We start from the raw sequence: 16,389 nt of genomic DNA, 5'->3' as shown, positions 1-16,389 counted from the left end.
GTATTGTCGATGCTATTGCTTGGACAATAAAATATTTAATTGATGATTCATTTATTATTTTATTTTTATTTCTTGTTAGGAGCGGAATAAATGAAAGTAAGTTGATCTCAGGTCCTATTCAAACCCCAAATCAGGAGTTTGATGAAATGGACAGGATCGTTCCTATCATTAATGTTGATAGAAAGAGAAGTTTTGTAGAGTTGTTGGTCATTAAAAAGGAGAGGATTGATACCTCTATAAATGGGGTATGAACCCACTAGCTTGTTTAGCTTACCTTTTTTCATTAAGGTGTATGATGCATGTTAGTTTTTGATGCTAAAGGAGGTAGTTTAATTATGTCTTATGTAATTTTTTATAAAGGTAATTTTATTTACTTGATTTACCCTATCAGGTAGCCCTTTAGTCAGGCACTTCATTTATATTTAGTATATAAATTAAATTTTTTTTTAAAATTTGTTTATGTATTATTTTGGTTATTTCTGATTAATTTATCTCGGTTAGGGTAATTTTAATATAAATTATATATAATAAATAAATTATATTAATATATGACATTTAATTAAATTTAAATACCTATAATGTTATTTTGTAATTATTAAATGATTATTTTAATACAGTTATTTACCTAGGATTATAGCAACTTATGTTTTTAGCTTTAAATAGGTTATTATATTATAAATTATATAATAATATGTAAATTAATATTAAATATTATTATAATTGGATATAATAAAGATAATCAATATTATTAAATATAAAAATTTTATATTAATATAAATAATTATATTAATTATAATAATATAATTTAATATATTTTCTATAATTAGATTATTTAACTAATTAATATTTAAGTTAAATTAATATAAAGTTAAATTTATATTAATACCATATTACATTAATTACATAATTATATAAAATATATTTATTATATTATTTAATCTCTCTTTATAATTAGCGGAAAGAAAGAGTAAATAAGAAAGAATATAATACATTTATTGGTATACACATTCCATATTAATCATTATTTATATATAATAGAGAATTTGTTTTGGTCATTCGAGGGTGCATTTCTTTTTTTTATCATTTTTTGTGTTTTTGTCTTTTTTTTCTTTAAATATGTGGATCTTTTATTTTTTCTTATTTTTATAAATGTTTAAATTTTTAATTTTGTTTCCAAAAGTTTTATTCTTGCTTATTTATTCACTTTTTCTTTGTATTATATGTAAGTTTTGTTAAACTAAATGTTCTATTTTGCAGTAATTTGATTTAATTATCAAGTGATTTTGGATTTAGCAATTGATTTAGTATCGGCATAATTCGTGCCAGCAGCCGCAGTTATACAATTGATACAAGTGAATATTATTGGTTAAAACAGTTGTTTATATTTTTAGGGTTAAAATATAAATTTGTAAGGTGAAATGTTAAAATTTATTTATAGCTCTTTTTAAGAATCTGTGAAATTTGAATAATAAACTAGGTTTAGATACCCTATTATTTTAAATGTTAATTATATTTACCAGGGTACTATTAGTAAAGGTCTTTAAACGCAAAGAATTTGGCGGTATCTCAATCCATTCAGAGGAACCTACCCCGTGATTGATAATACACTATTTACTCTACTTAATTTATTTGTTTGTATATCTCCGTTATCAGAGAATCTTTTTAGAGTTATAATTCTCAAGATTTATAATTATAAAATATTTCAGGTCAAGGTGCAGCTTATAGTTAAGAGGAGGTGGGTTACAAAAGATTTTTGTTTATAACGGATTTGATGGTGTAATACTATTAATGAAGGTGGATTTGATAGTAATTTAATTTATTAATTTAACTGATATTGGCTCTGAGGTGTGTACACATCGCCCGTCGCTCTCATTATTGATTATTCTATTTTATTATTTTAATTTAGCTTCAATTTAGATGAGATAAGTCGTAACATAGTAGTTGTACTGGAAAGTGTATCTAGGAAGAGTTTCAAGATATAACTTATTAGTAAAGTGTTTCATTTACACTGAAAATTTTTCTGTGCAAATCAGGATATCTTGATTATTTATTTTATTATATTTATTTTTGGTTTATTTAATTATTTAATAAAAATAATTTTGTCGAATTTTGTCTTAGTATATTTTGTAGATTTGATTTTTTAGATTATAGTTTATTGGTAATGTAATTGTTTTATGAAATATTATTTTAAATTTTTTAAAGTAGATTTTATTTATTGTACCTTTTTTATCAGGGTTTATCTAAATTTTAGTATTTACTTTACTTTTCTCGATTTGGGTTGATTTATAAATAATTTATAGTTAATGTATCATGAGATGTTAATCGTTTCCCAAGAAATCTAGTTTCTTGAGAAAAAATTTGAATTTTAGAAGTTAATTGTTTTTATTTAAGTTTTTAGGTCTAAATATTAACTTATTTATTCTTTAAGGGATAAGCTTTGAAGTTAATATCCTATAATTTGTTTTATAAAATATAATAGTAAGCTTTAAACCAGCTATCTCTAAGATTACGTTTTAGTTCATTATTTTTATTTTTGATTTTATAATTATTTCAGGTTTTTATTAAGATTATAAATTAATTTTAAAATTTTTGTTATAAGGATAGAATTAGTATATTTATTTGTATATAATTTTTACCTTGTGAATTTATTATAAGGAACTAGGCAAAACTGATATCGACCTGTTTATCAAAAACATGTCCTCTTGAAAATACTTTAAGGTCTGGCCTGCTCACTGAGCAGATTTTTAAAGAGCTGCGGTATTTTGACCGTGCAAAGGTAGCATAATCATTAGTCTCTTAATTAGTGGCTGGAATGAATGGCTTGGCGATAAATCAACTGTCTCTTAATAAATTTTTTAATTTAACTTTTGAGTCAAAAGGCTTAAATTTTTCTTTAGGACGAGAAGACCCTATCGAGCTTAACATTTTATTTTTATATAGTTTTTTGTTTGTCTTTCTATATTTAATGATGATGTTTTGTTGGGGTGACATGAAGAATAAATACACTCTTCATTATTATATTATTTATTTATGTTTGTTGTTTTGATCCATAATTTATGATCATAAGATTAAGTTACCTTAGGGATAACAGCGTAATTGTTTTTGAGAGCTCATATCGACAAAGCAGATTGCGACCTCGATGTTGGATTAAGAAAAATTTTGGGTGCAGTAGCGCAGTAATTAGGTCTGTTCGACCTTTAAAATCTTACATGATCTGAGTTCAGACCAGCGTGAGCCAGGTCGGTTTCTATCCTAAGATTATTAATTCATATTAGTACGAAAGGACCATATGGTTGAAATATTTTTTATTTTATTGATTAATACTAATTAAATTACTATTTTGAGAGATTAATGTGTTCAATTTAGAATTCATTTATGTAGATTTTTTCTACAAATAGTATTGATACTTTATGATTTATTAATGTTTATTTTGAATTTTCTTTTATTAGTTATTTGTGTTTTAATTAGTGTTGCTTTTTTAACTTTATTAGAGCGTAAGGTTTTAGGTTACATTCAAATTCGAAAGGGTCCAAATAAGGTAGATTTTGTTGGAATTCCTCAACCCTTTAGTGATGCTATCAAGTTAATTTGTAAGGAGCAGCCAATTCCTATTATATCTAATTATTTACTTTATTACTTTTCTCCTGTTTTCAATTTAATAATTTCCTTGGCTGTTTGAGTGATTTTCCCTTACTTAACTTATATGTGTTCTTTTTCTTATGGATTTTTGTTTTTTTATACTGTACTAAATTAGGTGTTTATACTGTTATAATTGCTGGTTGGTCTTCTAATTCAAATTATTGTTAACTAGGTTCTCTTCGTTCTGTTGCTCACACAATTTCATACGAAGTTAGTTTGGCTTTAATTTTATTATCTTTAATTATTTTAATTGGTAGTTCTAACATGTTTGATTTTATAAATTATCAGCTTTATTGTTGATTTATTATTATTTCTTTTCCGTTAGCTTTAGCTTGTTTTGCTTCTTGTTTACCTGAGACTAAACGTACTCCTTTTGACTTTGCCAAAGGTGAATCTGTGTTAGTTTCAGGTTTTAATATTGAATATGGTGCAGGTGGTTTTACTGTAATTTTTTTAGCTGAGTATACTAGAATTGTTTTTATAAGAATATTATTAGCTTTAATTTTTTTAGGTGGTGACTTTTATTCTGTTATATTTTTTATTAAGCTTGCTGTTATGTCCTTTCGTTTTATTTGAGTTCGTGGGACATTACCACGTTTTCGTTATGATAAGTTAATGTACTTAGCTTGAAAAAGTTTTTTGCTATTATCTTTAAATTTTTTTATTTTCTTTGTTGGTTTAAAGATTTTATTTATTTCATTTTTAGTGTAATTTTTTAAGAAAAATTAATAGAAGAGTTAAACTTCTAGTTTTATGTTTTCAAAACATATGCTTTTCCTAAGCTAATTAACTTATTATTCCTTAATTAGTTTATCTCATGCGTTTGCAACATGTACATTAATTAAGAAGTATGTAAAGTTGATAATTGTTAAGATTTGTCCTGTTATAATGTAAGGTTCTTCAACAGGTCGTTTTCCAATTCATGTTAATAAGCATACAACAACTACTATAATTCAGTATAAAATCTGATTGATAGGATAGAATTGAATACCTCGGTATGGTGTTTTATTGTAAAATTATTAAGATTCTAATTGATAAGAATAATGCAATAACACCTCCTGGTTTATTAGGAATTGATCGTAGAATTGCGTATGCAAATAAGAAATATCATTCTGGTTGAATATGGACGGGGGTTACTAACGGGTTGGCAGGTACAAAATTATCTGGATCTCCCAGGAGGTAAGGATTAATCAAGCACAGTATAATTAATAATGATGTTATTAATACAAATGTAATAGAGTCCTTGAAAGTAAAGTATGGGTGAAATGGGATTTTTTCAATATCTCCATTTAGGCCTAAGGGGTTATTAGACCCTGTTTGGTGGAGGAAGAATAAATGAATTGCTGCCATTGCAGCAGTAATAAACGGTAGTACAAAATGGAATGTAAAGAATCGATTTAATGTCGCATTATCAACAGCAAACCCTCCTCACACTCATTGAACTAAATCTGTTCCTAAATACGGAATTGCTGACAATAAATTAGTAATTACTGTCGCACCTCAGAATGATATTTGACCTCAAGGTAAAACGTATCCTATAAATGCAGTTGCTATAACTAAGAATAGGATTACTGTACCAATTATTCAGGTGTGTATGTATATGTAAGATCCATAGTAAATTCCTCGTCTGACATGTAAATAAATAGAAATAAAAAATATAGAAGCTCCATTTTGCATGTAAGGTTCGAATAATTCAGCCATTATTTACGTCTTGGCAGATGTGAACTACACTACTAAATGCTATTTCAATATTTGATGTATAATGTATAGCTAAAAATATAATTGAATATATTTTCTATAATTAGATTATTTAACTAATTAATATTTAAGTTAACTTAATATAAATTTAATTTTATATTAATACCATATTACATTAATTTACATAATTATATAAAATATATTTATTACATTATTTAATCTTGACCACCAAATAATTCACCTCAACCATAATCAAATGATTTAGTTGAATAATAACCCAATTTTAAAGGAAAATATCTAATAAACTTAGTCGAAATAAAAGGTATAAACCACATAGAATCAGCAAATCTGAGAAAAGAAAGTATACTTAAAGAAAATAAATTTTGAGAAAAATCAAAATTAGAAATAAGATAACTCAAATAGGCACCCAAAACAACTACAGTAATAGTTAAAAACTTTAAATAATAAGGCAAGGCAATCACATGAGGAACAGGAAAAATTAACCAAGACAAAAGACTACCACCAAAAACAGCAACAAACAATAAACCAATTACACCAAAAGAAATATAATAACCCTTATCACCAAAAGAAAATCTAGAATAAAAATTAATATCGCCAGATAATGAATAATAAAAAAGACGAAGCAAATAAGAAGCAGTTAAACCAGTAACGAATATCCTGAGAATACTTTAAATGATGAATTATTGAACCTGCACACATAAACAATAAAGCCTTAAATAAAGCATGAGCTAATAAATGAAAAAATGCAAGTTTTGTATAACCCATAGCCAAAATTATTATTATTAAACCAAGTTGTCTTAAAGTAGAAAGAGCAATAATTTTCTTCAAATCAAATTCAGAATTTGCCACCAAACCAGCCATAAACATAGTTATACAACCAATTAAAAGTAAGAATCAACCACAACTACAAGTATCTAATATTAATAAATTTATTAATAATTAATAAATAAACCCCAGCAGTAACAAGAGTAGAAGAATGAACCAAAGCAGAAACAGGAGTAGGGGCAGCCATAGCAGCAGGAAGTCAAGAAGAAAAGGGAATTTGAGCTCTTTTAGTTATAGTAATAAGCTTTATTTCAAAAGAATTAGAAATAAAATCATAATAATAAATATAATTTCAACCACCAAAATTCAATATTCAAGCAATAGAAATTAAAATAGCAACATCGCCAATACGATTAGAAAGTGCAGTTAACATACCCGCACTATAAGATTTGACATTTTGATAATAAATAACTAAACAATAAGAAACTAAACCTAAACCATCCCATCTCAATAAAATTCTAATCAAATTAGGACTGATAATTAAAAAACCTATAGAAAGAAAAAATATGAAAACAATAATAATAAAACGATTTATATTTTTTTCTCACGACATATAATCCTCTCTATAGTAAATAACCAAAGAAGAAATATACATAACAAAAGACAAAAATAAGAGACATTCAATCCAAAATTAAAGTCATAACAACCATAGAACCATTTAAATTAAAAAGTTCTCATTCAACAAAAACTCTATAATCAATTATTCAATAATAAATACCCAAAATAAAATTTATAGTTCTAGAAAAAAATAAAGAAAAAAACTCAAAGAACAAATAGAAAACAAATTCATGGCCTAAGATGAAAAATTCATATCATTGATTCCACAAAACAACATTTTTAATTAAAATACTTAAGCAACCTAAACAAAAAAGATACTCTCCCTTTAAACAAAGAATATTTAAAGGCAATCAATGTAAAAGTAAAAGATGATATTTACGAAAATAACCAAGAGAACAAGTATAAACACCAGAATAATAATTACCATGCTGAGAATAAGAATACATATATAAAGTATAAACAGCTCTAAAAAAAGACAAAAAAATTAAAGCAAAAAATCTAAAAGTAAATCAAGATATAATTCTATTTAATAATCTAAGTTCACCTACCAAATTTAAAAAAGGAGGAGCAGCTATATTAGAAGATCTCGAAAGGAATCATCATAAAGCCATTCTTAGTATCAAATTAATTATACCCTTGTAAATTAATAATCTTTGTCTACCTAAACGCTCATAAATAATATTAGATAAACAAAATAAACCAGAAGAACACAAACCATGACCAACCATTAAAGAAAGAGAACCCATACAACCTCATCAAATCATAGTTATCAATCCTCCAATAACCATTCTTATATGAGCAACAGAAGAATATGCAATTAAAGACTTTAAATCAACCTGACGAAAACAAATAAATCTAACAATAACCCCACCAGATAAACCTAAAGACAATCAAAAATGTTTAAACTTTAAACCCAAATAAGAAATAACCTTCATAACACGAAAAATACCGTAACCACCTAACTTTAATAAAACACCAGCAAGAATCATTCTACCTGAAATAGGGGCCTCAACATGGGCCTTAGGAAGCCACAAATGAACGAAAAATATCGGCATCTTAACTAAAAAAGCAAGAATTATAAACACATAAAATATAAAATAATAAGAACCAAAATCAACCAATAAAGGAAAATATAAAGTATTAGAAAAATCATAAACCTTAAATAACACTAATAATAAAGGCAATCTAGCAACCAGAGTATAAAAAATTAAATAAACACCAGCCTGCAACCGTTCAGGTTGATAGCCTCAACCCAAAATCAAAAGTAAAGCAGGAACCAATCTAGCCGCAAAAAAAATATAAAAAGAAAAGACTCAATCTAACAAACGAACAACAAAGCATAATCATTAAAATTAAGACTATAAAGACAAAAAAATTAGAATGATAAGAACTTAAATAAACTGAACCTCTTGCAGTAATTATTAAGGAACAAATTCGAAAACTAAGCAGAATCAAACTAAAAGAAAAATAGTCAATACCAAAATAATATCTAATCATATTCAAATCTGCATATGAATAAACACAAATCATAAAAACAAAACTAGACAGAAACATTAAAGAATGAACCAACCATCAACAATTATTGACCAAACAAAGAGGGATCAAAAAAATAGTTATAAATAAATATTTTAACATGAAGATAAACCAAAAGAATTAAAAAATCATTCCCATGAGAACGAATTATTGAAACTAAAATAGAAAGACCAAAAGCACCTTCACAAACAGAAAAAACCAAAAAAATAGCAGGAAAAAAATAATCATAATGAAACTCAATAAGAAAAACAATAACCAATATAAATAAAGAAAGAACAATATATTCTAATCTCCAAAGAACCATTAATAAATGCTTATGTTTAGAAGAAAAAACGTAAACACCAGCAAAATAAATCAATAAAGAAGTAAAGACAGAGAATATAAACATTAGTTTTAATAGTTTAAAAAAACGCCGGTCTTGTAAACCGGAAATAAGTCCAGCCCCCACTTTTAAAACTACAGAGGTGGAAAAGCTTTCCATCATCGGTCCCCAAAACCGATATTTTTAATAAACTAACCCCTGAAATGATCAAAATAATAATTATATCACTATCAAACGTAATAAATATTAATTTTATTATATTAAGACACCCAATACCAAAAATTCTTTTCATTATCCTACAAACTTTTCCAGTCGGACTAATAACAGGAACAATAATGGAAAGATATTGATTATCATATATTTTATTTTTAACATTTCTTGGTGGTATATTAGTTCTATATATTTATATTACGAGAATTGCATCAAACGAAAAATTTCAACCTTAACCAATTACGATAGTTATTACCTTAACAATATGAATATTTATCATATCAACGTTAAGTATTTTAGATATAACAATATTTATAGACTTTTTCAAAAATACTGAAACCATAAATATTGATAATTCAATCAATTACCAAGAAATAACAATATCTTTAGAAAAACTATATAATAGACCAACATTCATTATCACAATCATAATAATAATTTATTTATTTTTAGCACTATTAGCAGTTGTTAAAATCACCACCATTAACCAGGGGCCTATTCGTAAAATAAGATAATTTACTAATGAATAAACCCTTACAATTGAGACATCCTTTAATTAAAATCATTAATTACTCTTTAGTTGATTTACCTGCACCAACTAATATTTCATTTTGATGGAATTTTGGGTCCCTACTAGGGTTATGTTTGGTAATTCAAATTGTAACTGGACTATTTTTAGCTATACATTATACATCAAATATTGAAATAGCATTTAGTAGTGTAGTTCACATCTGCCGAGACGTAAATTATGGCTGAATTATTCGAACTTTACATGCAAATGAAGCTTCTATACTTTTATTTGTATTTATTTACATGTCGGACGAGGAATTTACTATGGATCTTACATATACATACACACGTGAATAATTGGTACAGTAATCCTATTCTTAGTTATAGCAACTGCATTTATAGGATACGTTTTACCTTGAGGTCAAATATCATTCTGAGGTGCGACAGTAATTACTAATTTATTGTCAGAAATTCCACATTTAGGAACAGATTTTGTTCAATGAGTATGAGGAGGGTTTGCTGTTGATAATGCAACATTAAATCGATTCTTTACATTCCATTTTTTACTACCGTTTATTATTGCTGCAATGGCAGCTATTCATGTATTCTTCCTCCACCAAACAGGGTCTAATAACCCCTTAGGCCTAAATGGAGATATTGAAAAAATCCCATTTCACCCATACTTTACTTTCAAGGACTATATTACATTTGTATTAATAACATCATTATTAATTATACTGTGCTTGATTAATCCTTACCTCCTGGGAGATCCAGATAATTTTGTACCTGCCAAACCGTTAGTAACCCCCGTCCATATTCAACCAGAATGATATTTCTTATTTCCATACGCAATTCTACGATCAATCCCTAATAAACTAGGAGGTGTTATTGCTTTATTCTTATCAATTAGAATCTTAATAATTTTACCATTTTATAATAAAACACCATTCCAAGGTATTCAATTCTATCCTATCAATCAGATTTTATTCTGAATTATAGTAGTTGTTGTATGCTTATTAACATGAATTGGAAAACGACCAGTTGAAGAACCTTACATTATAACAGGACAAATCTTAACAATTATCTACTTTACATACTTCTTAATTAATGTACATGTTGCAAACGCATGAGATAAACTAATTAAGGAATAATAAGTTAATTAGCTTAGGAAAAGCATATGTTTTGAAAACATAAAACTAGAAGTTTAACTCTTCCATTAATTTTTCTTAAAAATTTTACTAAATAAATGAAATAAATAAAATCGTTAAACCAACAAAGAAAATAAAAAAATTTAAAGATAATGGCAAAAAACTTTTTCAAGCTAAGTACATTAACTTATCATAACGAAGACGTGGTAATGCCCCACGAACTCAAATAAAACCAAAGGACATAACAGCAAGCTTTATTAAAAATATCAAAGAATAAAAGTCACCAAATAAAAATTTAAAGGTAATAATATTCTTACAAAAAAAATTCTAGTATACTCAGCTAAAAAAATTAAAGTAAAACCACCTGCACCATATTCAATATTAAAACCTGAAACTAACTCAGATTCACCTATGGCAAAGTCAAAAGGAGTACGGTTAGTCTCAGCTAAACAAGAAGCAAAACAAGCTAAAGCTAAGGGAAAAGAAATAATAATAAATCAACAATAAAGCTGATAATGTATAAAATCAAACATGTTAAAACTACCAATTAAGATAATTAAAGATAATAAAATTAAAGCTGAACTAACTTCGTATGAAATTGTTTGAGCAACAGAACGAAGAGAACCTAGTAAAGAATAATTTGAATTAGAAGACCAACTAGCAATTATAACAGTATAAACACCTAATCTAGTACAACATAAAAAAAACAAAAATCCATAAGAATTAGAACACATATAAGTTAAGTAAGGGAAAATCACTCAAACAGCCAAGGAAATTATTAAATTAAAAACAGGAGAAAAGTAATAAAGTAAATAATTAGATATTATAGGAATTGGCTGCTCCTTACAAATCAACTTGAGAGCATCACTAAAGGGTTGAGGAATTCCAACAAAACCTACCTTATTTGGACCCTTTCGAATTTGAATGTAACACAAAACCTTACGCTCGAATAAAGTTAAAAAAGCAACACTAATTAAATCACAAATAACTAATAAAAGAAATCTCAAAATAAACATAAATAAATCATAAAGTATCAATACTATTTGTAGAAAAATCTACATAAATTAATTCTAAATTCAACACATTAATCTGTCAAAATAGTAATTTAATTAGTATTAATCAATAAAATAAAAAATATTTCAAACATATGGTCCTTTCGTACTAATATGAATTAATAATCTTAGGATAGAAACCGACCTGGCTCACGCCGGTCTGAACTCAGATCATGTAAGAATTTAAAGATCGAACAGACCTAATTACTGGGCTACTGCACCCAAAATTTTTCTTAATCCAACATCGAGGTCGCAATCTGCTTTGTCGATATGAGCTCTCAAAAACAACTACGCTGTTATCCCTAAGGTAACTTAATCTTATGATCATAAAATGTGGATCAAAACAACAAACATAAATAAATGATATAATAATGAAGAGTTTATTTATTCTTCATGTCACCCCAACAAAACATCATCATTAAATATAGAATGACAAACAAAAAGCTATATAAAAATAAAATGTTAAGCTCTATAGGGTCTTCTCGTCCTAAAGAAAAATTTTAGCCTTTTGACTCAAAAGTTAATTTCAAAAATTTATTAAGAGACAGATGATTTCTCGTCAAGCCATTCATTGCAGCCACTAATTATGAGACTAATGATTATGCTAAAATTGCATGGTCAAAATACCACGGCTCTTTAAAAATCTGCTCAGTGAGCAGGCCAGACCTCAAAGTATTTTCAAAAGGCCATGTTTTTGATAAACAGGCCGAAATCAATTTTGCCTAGTTCCTTATAATAAATTCACAAGGTAAAAATTATATACAAATAAATATACTAATTCCATCATTATAACAAAAATTTAAAAAAATAAATTTATAATCTTAATAAAAAACCTAAAATAATTATAAAATCAAATATAAAAATAATGAACTAAAACGAAATCTTAGAGATAGCTGGTTTAAAGCTTACTATTATATTTTATAAAACAAATTATAGGTTATTAACTTCAAAGCTAATCCCTTAAAGAATAAATAAGTTAATATTTATACCTAAATAATTAAATAAAAACAATTAACTTCCAAAAATTAAATTTTTTCTTAAGGAACTAGATATCTTGGGAAACGATTAACATTTCGTTTCTATAAATAATTTAATAATAATTATGATACATTAACTATGAATTATTTATAAATCAACCCAAATCGAGACAAGTAAAGTAAATACTAAAATTTTGATAAACCCTGATACAAAAGGGACAATAAATAAAATCTACTTTTAAAAATGTAAAATAATATTTCATAAAACAATTACATTACCAATAAACTATAATCTAAAAAATCAATTCTACAAAATACTAAGACAAAATTCGACAAAATTATTTTTATTAAATAATTAAAGAAACAAAAAATAAATATAATAAAATAAATAATCAAGATATCCTGATTTGCACAGAAAAATTTTCAGTGTAAATGAAACACTTTACTAATAAGTTATATCTTGAAACTCTTCCAAGATACACTTTCCAGTACAACTACTATGTTACGACTTATCTCATCTAAATTGAAGCTTAATTAAAATAATAAAATAGAATCATCAATAATGAGAGCGACGGGCGATGTGTACACACCTCAGAGCCAAAATCAGTTAAATTAATAAATCAAATTACTATCAAATCCACCTTCATTAATAGTGTTTCACCATCAAATCCGTTATAAACAAAAATCTATTGTAACACACCTTCTCTAAACTATAAGCTGCACCTTGACCTGAAATATTTTATAATTATTAATCTTGGGATTTATAACTCTAAAAAGAATCTCTAATAATGGAGATATACAAACAAATAAATTAAGTAGAGTAAATCGTGTATTATCAATCATGGGGTAGGTTCCTCTGAATGGAATGGAGATACGCCAAATTCTTTGGGTTTAAAGACCTTAACTAATAGTACCCTGGTAAATATAATTAACATTTAAAGTAATAGGGTACCTAATCCTACTTTATTATTCAAATTTCACAGATTCATAAAAAGAGCTATAAATAAATTTTAACATTTCACCTTACAAATTTATATTTTAACCCTAAAAATATAAACAACTGTTTTAACCAATAATATTCACTTGTATCAATTGTATAACTGCGGCTGCTGGCATGAAGTATGCCGATTCTAAATCAATTGCTAAATCCAAAATCACTTGATAATTAAATCAAATTACTGCAAAATAGAACATTTACATATAAGACAAAGAAAAAGTCAATAAATATGCAAGAATAATACTTTTGTAAACAAAATAAGAAATTTAAAAATTTATAAAAATAAGAAAAAATAAAAGGTTCAAATATTTAAAGAAAAAAAGAAAAAAAAAGAAACGCACCCTGGAATGACCACATCAGCTTCTCTATTATATATAAATAAAGATTAATATGGAACATGTATACCAATAAATGTATTATATTCTTTCTTATTTAAACTTTCTTTTCACTAATAATAAAGAAAGATTAAATTATATTATAAATATATTTTATATAATTATGTAAATTGATGTAATATGGTATTAATATAAAATTAACTATATATTAAGTTAACTTAAATATTAATTAGTTATATAATCTAATTATAGAAAATATATTTAATTATATTATTATAATTAATATAATTATTTATATTAAACAAAATTTTATATTTAATGATATTGATTATATTTATTATATCCAATTATACTTATATTAATTTACATATTATTATATAATATATAATATAATAACCTATTTTAAGCTATAAACATATGTAGCTATAATCCTAGGAAAATAAATGTTTTGAAATAATCATTTAATAATTATAAAAAAAACATTGTAGGTATTTAAATTTAATTAAATGTAATATATTAATATAAATTATTTATTATATATAATATATATTCAAAATATTCTAACCATGATAAATTAATTAGAAATAACCAAAATAATACATAAACAAATTTTTAAAAAAAAAATTTAATATATATATTAAATATAAATGAAGTGCCTGACTAAAGGGTTACCTTAATAGGGTAAATCAAGTAAATAAAATTACCTTCATTAAAAATTACATAAGACAGAATTAAACTATCTCTATTAGTATCAAAAACTAATGTGCATCATACACCTTAATGTAAAAAGGTAGGCTAAACAAGCTAATGGGTTCATACCCCATTTATAGAGGTATCAATCCTCTCCTTTTTAATTACCAACAACTCTACAAAACTTCTCTTTCTATCAACATTAATGATAGGAACGATCCTGTCCATTTCATCAAACTCTTGATTTGGGGTTTGAATAGGACTTGAGATCAACTTACTTTCATTTATTCCGCTCCTAACAAGAAATAAAAATATTATAATAAATGAATCATGAATTAAATATTTTATTGTCCAAGCAATAGCATTGACAATACTACTATTTTCAATTTTGCTGATTCAAATAAAGTATCCAATAGGATGAGAAACAGAATTTGTTCCATCAATAACAATTAGATCTAGATTATTATTAAAGATCGGGGCTGCACCCTTTCATTTCAGTTTTCCGGAAGTAATATGAGCTTCAAGATGAAATAACTGCTTAACACTAATAACATGGCAAAAAATTGCCCCAATAATGGTATTATCTTATTGTATTCAACTAAGAACTTTCATTTGAAGAATTATCATTCTAAGAATTATTATTGGGGCAATAGGTGGTTTAAATCAAACATCTCTGCGACAACTTCTAGCATATTCCTCAATTAGACATTTAGGGTGAATAATCAGATCCCTAACAGTTAGAGAAAACATTTGAGAACTATACTTTATTATTTACTCACTATTAAGATTAATTATGGTCTTATTATTTAAGCAAATAAGTCTCTTTTGTAGAAACCAAATTTATTCAGCCAGAAATATAAAAACTGAAATTAAATTCATAATATTTTTATCTCTTTTATTCCTAGGTGGTTTACCACCATTCCTTGGATTTCTACCAAAATGAATTGTAATACAAGCATTGATAGAAAATAACATAACAACTATTATGACAATTATGGTTGTATTAACTACAATTACACTTTATTATTATATACGTATTAGATTCTCAGCCCTAATTATGTCATACACAGAAATATTCATGATCTATAAAAATAAAGTCTCAAAAATCAAGAATTATTCTTCCTATAACAGTAATAATTTCAACAATAGGATTAATCTCAACACCAACCTTAATCTCATTATACTAATAACCTTAAAAGTTATAATTAAAAGAATAATCTTTTAGACCTTAGTAAAATTTTACACCTCTAGAATTGCAGTCTAGAATCATAATTGAATATAAGGCCTAAAGCATGGTAAGAGAGAACCATCTCATAAGTAGATTTACAGTCTACCACCTTAAATTCAGCCATCTTACTGCAAAAATTATTATTCTCAACAAACCATAAGGATATTGGTACTTCATACTTCTTATTTGGAGCATGAACAGGAATAGTAGGAACATCAATAAGATTACTTATTCGTGCTGAACTTGGTCAACCAGGATCTCTAATTGGAGATGAACAAATTTATAATGTCATTATTACAGCCCACGCATTTGTAATAATTTTTTTTATAGTAATACCTATTATAATTGGTGGATTTGGTAATTGACTCGTACCATTAATAATTGGTGCACCAGATATAGCGTTCCCACGAATAAATAATATAAGTTTTTGATTACTACCGCCATCACTAACCCTTCTTCTTACATCTTCTATAGTACATAACGGTGCTGGTACAGGATGAACAGTTTACCCTCCTCTTGCAGGAGCTATCGCACATGGGAGGGGCATCTGTAGACCTAGCTATTTTTTCACTTCACTTAGCAGGTGTATCATCTATTCTTGGTGCAGTAAACTTCATTACAACAGCAATTAATATATGATCAGAAA

General features: G+C 26.1%; 2 long non-coding RNA genes across 2 annotated transcripts in view; one reads left to right on the top strand and one right to left on the bottom strand.

Moving 5' to 3' along the window:
- LOC126470444 (uncharacterized) overlaps nucleotides 1–16,389 on the bottom strand; it is a 213,665-nt gene that overhangs the window by 181,209 nt on the left and 16,067 nt on the right. The window contains exon 2 of the long non-coding RNA XR_007586205.1: nucleotides 3,078–3,135. This is a non-coding gene — a long non-coding RNA (uncharacterized LOC126470444). The remainder of the gene's footprint in view (nucleotides 1–3,077; nucleotides 3,136–16,389) is intronic.
- The window catches only part of LOC126470442 (uncharacterized), a 95,510-nt gene continuing 90,744 nt past the window's right edge, over nucleotides 11,624–16,389 (top strand). The window contains exon 1 of the long non-coding RNA XR_007586203.1: nucleotides 11,624–11,823. This is a non-coding gene — a long non-coding RNA (uncharacterized LOC126470442). The remainder of the gene's footprint in view (nucleotides 11,824–16,389) is intronic.

Source organism: Schistocerca serialis, chromosome 3, assembly GCF_023864345.2.
Source record: "Schistocerca serialis cubense isolate TAMUIC-IGC-003099 chromosome 3, iqSchSeri2.2, whole genome shotgun sequence".
Taxonomy (NCBI): domain Eukaryota; kingdom Metazoa; phylum Arthropoda; class Insecta; order Orthoptera; family Acrididae; genus Schistocerca; species Schistocerca serialis.
The sequence above is the reverse complement of the archived record's forward strand: the minus strand, read 5'-3'. Positions and strand labels throughout refer to the sequence as shown.